The following is a 7,622-nucleotide window of genomic DNA, read 5'->3' on the forward strand; positions in this document are numbered from 1 at the left end:
TTTACATCATCCCCCCCCCCCCCCCCCATACATTGGGCGGGTACAAGCTGCACAGCATTGATGAATCCCACATGGTGCCCTGTGTGCCATGATAGAGCATCAGGCTTCCATGACACTGCAGGACGGACAAAAGTGCGGATTCTATTATGTCGGTGGCTGCGGCTTCAGCAAGCCTGTTTCAGGGAATCCAGGTTTTGTGACGCAAAAAGACAGACATATCACAAGACCTAAGATCTTCCAAGGCGTATAATTTTGGGGCCATAATAGTTTCCTTAATTACATCATTGTTCTACATATATATCTTCTAATAAACCTACAGCCGAGTGAGCCGAGCCGTGTGAGCCGATCCGAGTGAGCCGAGTGCAGGATATTAAGCTTGGTTGATTTGAGTTAAATGCCACATTATTGTCCTGCGATGAAACGATTGTAAGACTTTCGAAGACTCAGAATGACCTACTCGTGATGCGGACGTTCCGACCGTTTGAGGACGTCCTCAGGACGTTTGGTGATGGTGATAGCGGTTGCCTTCATTATATCACTACTGTGGACACATATCTTTTAATAAACCTGGAGTTTTTAAGTAATGAGAGACCAGGGCGAGAGACCAAGCTGGTTTCATCTCAGTTCAATCCCGCAATATTGTCCTGGGATAGGATTGTAAGGCATTTCACTTATGTGTAGGGACTGTATGAATTCTCATTTTTGAGTCTTCCAGCAAAGTAGGAACTGAGAACATCTTCGAGGACATTTAGCCATGATGCACTGAAAAGGTACTCAGAATGTCCTGTTCGTGATGAGGACGTTCTCAGGATATTTCGTGTACACAATGCTCACAATATATTTTCAATCTTGTTTTATAGTTATCATCTAAATATTACAATAACATATAGAACACAATATTAGATCACTGGCTTGTTCGATTTTAATTTAATTCGTAATATAGAACATATTGTTTGCTAATTATTAACATCATAAAACGTTTAGAACCCAGGATTAGCACAATGTTTACTTTGAGCGTTAAACTAATGCTTATGATACAACACACATCGTTATTTGTACATTTCTAACCTTTCAATTCCATGTAACAAGTAACGTAAAAATTGCATAACAAATTTATAACATTATTTTAATGATCGGTGCTAGCTGGGGAGCTGACGCCAAGCAGAGTGGCTCGAGTTGTATTCTTGCTTTCTCATCAGACGGTCTATATCTGTTTTGAACCAAAAATTAAATATCAGAGTTAGCAAGAGTAGCGATGAAAACGCGAGAAGTAGAAGTCGACCCGTACCCGAAAGTCATAGAGTTAATAGTAAGAAACTCTATGCGGACGGTAGATGTGGAAGTTATGAACGTTAGTGGGGCTAGTAGGGCAGGTAGAGTTACTCGGTTACAACGGCTTTTTGTTGGTTTCGTTTCTTCAACAGCGGCGCTTGGGGGCTAGGACGCTAGTATGCATAGCTCTAGTATGCATCGCCACCATAGGGTGCCTCGATGCCAGCGCCGCCGTTCAGGGTGGTGCCTCAACCTACGAGGGAGCGCGACGCCAAGCGGCCAGCCTATGCAATCCAAGCGCTCGTTTTTTCCCTCTCCCAGTCAGTCCTTAGTATTTTGGTGTTGCAATGTTTTAGTGCGCGCGTCTGCGCGGCCGTCTGCAGCAATGAGGTTGATCTGCAGTCTGTCTGCCGCGCTAGTCCGCGCATGCGCGCGCCCAGCGGCGCTAGATATCGCCTCACGCTATCACGTACGTGGCTTGGTCCCGGTGGGGACCGACTCTCTTCTATTTAATGCATTTTTACTTTTTACGACTAGGCTTCAAGTCCCTCGCCGGATGCTCCCCCCTCAGTTTTTTTCCCTCCATGGTGCCATCCTTTGATCGCCTCTATAGTGGCTGGAAATGTACTGGTATACTCCTAGGCACTATACCGCCTCCACGCCGCCTCTCTCTCGCTGCGACGCCATTTTGAATCACGGCGGGTGGTCGGAGTGGTCGCAGTTGCTCGGTGCAAGCAGCTAAGTTTGCGTTGTTCGAGGCACAGCGGCTGCGAATGACACGCTGGTGGTTCTAATTGTTTGAGAGTGTTCCACCGCATGACTGACGAGCATGTCATGTCCACCGAGCCATTATTGATGGGCTGTTGTATGGCAATGTACTCCAGGTCAATGCGTAAAGGCCTGCGTTGTTTTCGCTTCCCCCGGGACTCGGAGCAGTAAAAGTAATGAAGCTCATCTTTTAGGCCGCAATTATTTTTCCAAAAGCCTAACCCATCATCACCCAATTTTGCTGGCAAAATAGGAATCGCACGCACAGGAATCGTTAAAAATTGCATTTTTTTAAACGAAATATTTTCTGGTCGATTCTTTTTCACAAAGAATGACTTTCGAAAGTCGGTTAGTTTAAATTCGGATTTGAAATTTTAAGGAAAGATTTACTGCGGTTATTTAATGACCTCAAATTCGCCCTTTTTTGTGTAGGTTTATATAGATCGTTTATTAATGAGTACAGATGGGACTGAATATAATAAGTACAATGAAAAATGTATGCAGAAATGGGTTTCACGAAGGGAGCAAGAGTCTGCACATGAGCGTAGGTGAAGTGGCAACGTTGGTTTACGCAAAAGCACCGAAGTTTGGGCTAGTTGGTAATGATCCATCTTGAGGAAACGAAGCAGCACGAAGAAACGGGGATGAAATAGACGCACATACGAGAGGACGAATGCTGCACTTCCAGTTGATTTTTATTGAGAATACCAAAGCTTAAGTACAGCGCTACTATCGCCTCGTGGCAATCAACCGCAATGATTCAAAAACGCCATTTCATTATCAATAAGAGACAAGGAAGCGGTGCTGACACACTGACCACCTGCTTTTCTGATGTGATATGCTTCAATAATCTCTCTTTCCATCCGATCTCTTCCACGCCCAAGAATTTTAGCTTTCCGAAATATGGGTTTACACTTACAATCCCGGCAGTGGGTAGCAAGATGACCACTCTTCCCTTCTTTCCCCAGATTATAATGCTCCCTAGCTCTCTCATTGAAACAGCGTCCCGTTTGACCAATGTACACTCTATTGCAAGTGAGCGGAATGCTGTACGCTACCTTAGTAGTGCAACGGGTGAAAACAAGTTGGTGGTTTATAGTGCAAATCGGCCTTTTCTTACTAATCATCATTGGACAAACTTTTAATAGCTTGCTTGGGGCGGAGAAGAGCACGTTAACACCGTATCTGCTTCCAACTTTCTTAAGATTATGAGAAACTCTGTGAAGATATGGGATTACTTGAGTTGGCAGCCTCTGGTCTTGCTTATACGTCTTTTTGATGCACTTTTTCTTTTGTAGCAGCGTCCCTGCAACAGCTGACAATAAATCTGGAGGAAAGCCGGACATGCGCAATCGCTCAATTTGCATTTGGACACTTTCAAACAATTGATGCGGACATGACTTTTCCAAAACGGAATTGAGGAAATTCATAGCTATTGTTCTTTTGATTATTTTTGAATGAGCACTACTGTAAGAGAGGAGTGCCTTTTGTGACCTAGGATTGTACGTCCAGCATATATGCCCGTCTAAGAAATGAATTATCAGGTCAAGGAACTGTATACAGTTTCCGCTAGGGAGTTCAAAGGTAAACTTTAAGCCTTTTTCAACCGTTTTGAACGATGCGATAACATCAGCAACAACTTCGTCAATAGATAAAACATGCGGCTTGTCCATTATCACCAAATAATCGTCAACATATCTAAAAATGCGTTGGTTAGGTAGTAAGCTATGCAATCTTTTGTCAGTGCAAAAAAGAAAAATGTCAGAAAGAACGGGAGCTACACACGACCGGATGCACATTCCTGCTTTTTGTGTGTAAAACCGGTTGTTAAAATTAATGGCAGTTGACTGTAGATAAAACTCTAAAAGGGCTAAGAAACGGTCGATGTTCACACCCGCCCTGTTTTGAAAAGGCACTTCTCCCGAATCCTCAATTACCGATCTAACCGCCTTAAACAGTTCTTTGTGCGGTATAGAGTAGTACAGATCTTCTATGTCAATGGAGAACCCGAAGGCGGCTGGTTAAATCATGCTGAGCCCTTGCTTCAGTTCTTCGGCTAACTTGTGAGAGCTTCTAACAAGAAAGGGGTCTTCAATCGTCAATGTCGCCAGCTGCTCCTGGAGGTACTTTCCTATAGCTGACTGCCAGCTACCTTTTTCTGAAGCTATAGCCCTAAACGGGAAATCGGGCTTTAGCGTTTTGCATGAGAAGAATGCTTCCAGTGTGCAAATATCAGAATTTTTGACACTACTCGCAAGTGATTCCAGGTAACGATCCTGCAGCAACTCGAGCGCTGTAGCCTTCTGTATTCTCTTCTTAAATTTGGTCTTCTTGAAATTTTTCTCGATTGCTTGAATAGCTTTCTGTTCGTACGTTCCTTTGGGAAGCACAACAAAACCACCCTCTTTGTCGGACTGTACTATCATTAAGCCGTGTCGTTTTAGGTAGCCGACAACCTTTTTCTGTTGAGGAAAGCGCTTTGAAGTTCGACTCGCTTTGTTTGCCACGGATTGAGCTCCATCAGAAATGGCTTTGTCTTTGTCTCGCTCCTTGGCTCTTCCGGCTATATGTCGCACCATAGCCAGTAGTTCCGGCTTTCCGGCAATCGGCTCAAAGCAGAATTTTGGACGTTTCTCAAGGATTCCGCGAACTTCATCCGAGAGCTCCACGTCACCCACGACGTCGACCTTGCTAGGTGCCGTCTGGTTTTTCCTCCTTGCCGGAAGGAGGAAAAACCATGTCCGGCTTTCCTCCGGATTTATTGTCAGCTGTTGCAGGGACGCTGCTACAAAAGAAAAAGTGCATCAAAAAGACGGATAAGCAAGACCAGAGGCTGCCAACTCAAGTAATTCCATATCTTCACAGAGTTTCTCATAATCTTAAGAAAGTTGGAAGCAGATACGGTGTTAACGTGCTCTTCTCCGCCCCAAGCAAGCTAGCAAAAGTTTGCCCAATGATGATTAGTAAGAAAAGGCCGATTTGCACTATAAACCACCAACTTGTTTTCACCCGCTGCACTACTAAGGTAGTGTACAGCATTCCGCTCACTTGCAATAGAGTGTACGTTGGTGAAACGGGACGCTGTTTTAATGAGAGAGCTAGGGAGCATTATAATCTGGTGAAAGGAGGGAAGACTGGTCATATTGCTATCCACTGCCGGGATTGTAAGTGTAAACCCATATTTCGGAAAGCTAAAATTCTTGGGCGTGGAAGAGATCGCATGGAAAGAGAGATTTTTGTAGCATATCACATCAGAAAAGCAGGTGGTCAGTGTGTCAGCACCGCTTCCTTGTCTCTTATTGATAATGGCGTTTTTGAATCATTGCGGTTGATTGCCACGAGGCGATAGTAGCGCTGTACTTAAGCTTCGGTATTCTCAATAAAAATCAGCTGGAAGTGCAGCATTCGTCCTCTCGTATGTGCGTCTATTTCATCCCCATTTCTTCGTGCTGCTTCGTTTTCTCAAGTTGGTATACGGCGGCATCGTTTCTATATACCATCATCAACCTGTAAACAGATGCAACTGCACCCCTGTGAGCAATAAACAGGCGAGTAAATCGCAGTTACATTTTGGAAGTTTAAAAAACAGACAGACATCAGTCTTTGCGAGCGCAACAAAACGGAACCAACTGCGGCGGCTGCGTTTTTATGGAGGAAAAACGCTAAGACGCCCGTGTGCTGTGCGATGTCAGTGCACGTTAAAGATCCCCAGGTGGTCGAAATTATTCCGGAGCCCTCAACTGCGGCACCTTTCTTCTTTCATTCCCTCCTTTATCCCTTCCCTTGCGGCGCGGTTCAGGTGTCCGCCGATATATGAGACTGATACTGCGCCATTTCCTTTGCCCCAAAACCAAAGTTTCATGAAACGCCGGTGCACTTTGATGTGTTCATCGGAACGGTAGGTGTGATCAATGCACGCCTGCCGTGAAGACCGACACTGCGGACCGCGGCCGTAAGGTTAAATTGGTTTTTGGGGAATGGAGATGGCGCAGTGTCTGTCTCACATATCGGCGGACACCTGAACCGCGCCATAAGGGAAGGGATAAAAGAGGGACTCCGGAAGAAAGAGCGGCGACGGCGCGACGAAGCGCGCGGCGCACCCACTCCTCCTCCCCAGTTGTCATGGTAACGGCGCATGCGCACAACTTTCCTCTCGCGTGTACCGCGAAATGCTCGACTGGTAGATACATCTCCCCCTATCCTCTCTTCCTGTCCCCTCACCTCTTTCATTTCAGTTCTCCATTCTGCCTGCTATCCTTTATTTCCGCTGCCCCAGCTCAGGTGCTTCAGTATCGATGGCATATGCCGAGGCTAGCAAAAAATCTTTTCCTTTTCACTATTATTTTAATAAAAAAAAAACACTACCACCACCACCAGCCTAGTGTAGCTCCCGCTACAAAAATGAAACCAATTTCTTCCACTCGCACGGAGCGGAAGCATCTGCTGGGCAACAGATCTTTAAAATAGTAGCGCGTTTTTCAAACCAACGGACGGCACACTGTATGTTCAACCTCGACCCCCTCGGGGCTTAAAAATTAAGTGGTACAATTACGTCTTCAACCCTCGGTTACTAAAAATGGCTATTATGAGTAGGAAAATGCGCAGTGCGATACTGATGAAAGAGACTATTCAAGTCAAAGCACTCTGAAGCGCGCAGAGAGCATGAACGGTGCCCTTACGAACGCTAGCGGCGCAATAATAATAATAATAATAATAATAATAATAATAATAATAATAATAATAATAATTGGTATTTTCGGGAAAGGAAATGGCGCAGTATCTGTCTCGTATATCGTTGGACACCTGAACCGCACCGTAAGGGAAGGGGTAAAGGAGGGAGTGAAAGAAGAAAAGAAGAAAGAGGTGCTGTAGGGGAGGCAGCGCCTCCTCTATTTTTACAATGCCAGCTGTATCGCCCACTTCGCAATGGGAGCTGCCGGTACGCCTCACTTCAGTTGCCGCGCTACCAAGATGGTTGGACTGCTTGCGTCATGCTTGCCAACGGTCGCGCTGCGCTGGCGTTATCTCTCGCCGTTTGCAGAGGTGGGCCAAGCGTTCGCTCCGCCTATCACTTGAGGATGATGTTCCTAGCCAGACGAACAGAGCGTTGTAATTTGTTACGTTTGTTCGTTTCGTGGCACCATGATTCACAAAAATTGCCTTGCGCGGATAAATGGTATGGTCCGCGATGCTGACGAGGTGTGCTCCCAACAGCACTAAAATGACACCAGTTAATTACGGCACGCACAGCAGCTGCTTTCAGTTTTGTGCGAAATGTGGAAAATTTTAAGCTCGTTTGTAGAACAGAAGGGGACGTTCACGTACATTTATTTACACATATTTACAACTCTTTACAGCAATAGCATATACAATATTTTGCATGTGTCTGCAGCTATATGCATTATAACTCTATGTTTATAGCCATACAAATTTCTAGAATTTGTGTATTTGCTTGTATTGACACTTATTTACAGACATAGAAATAGGCTTTGTAGCGCAACCACATTTGTACGCTGGAGGAGGACAAAGCATCTCGTGCGCGAGCGGAACAAGTGAAAGAAACAAAACACAAAACACACTTT

Source organism: Amblyomma americanum, chromosome 11 (genome assembly GCF_052857255.1).
Source record: "Amblyomma americanum isolate KBUSLIRL-KWMA chromosome 11, ASM5285725v1, whole genome shotgun sequence".
NCBI classification, from domain to species: domain Eukaryota; kingdom Metazoa; phylum Arthropoda; class Arachnida; order Ixodida; family Ixodidae; genus Amblyomma; species Amblyomma americanum.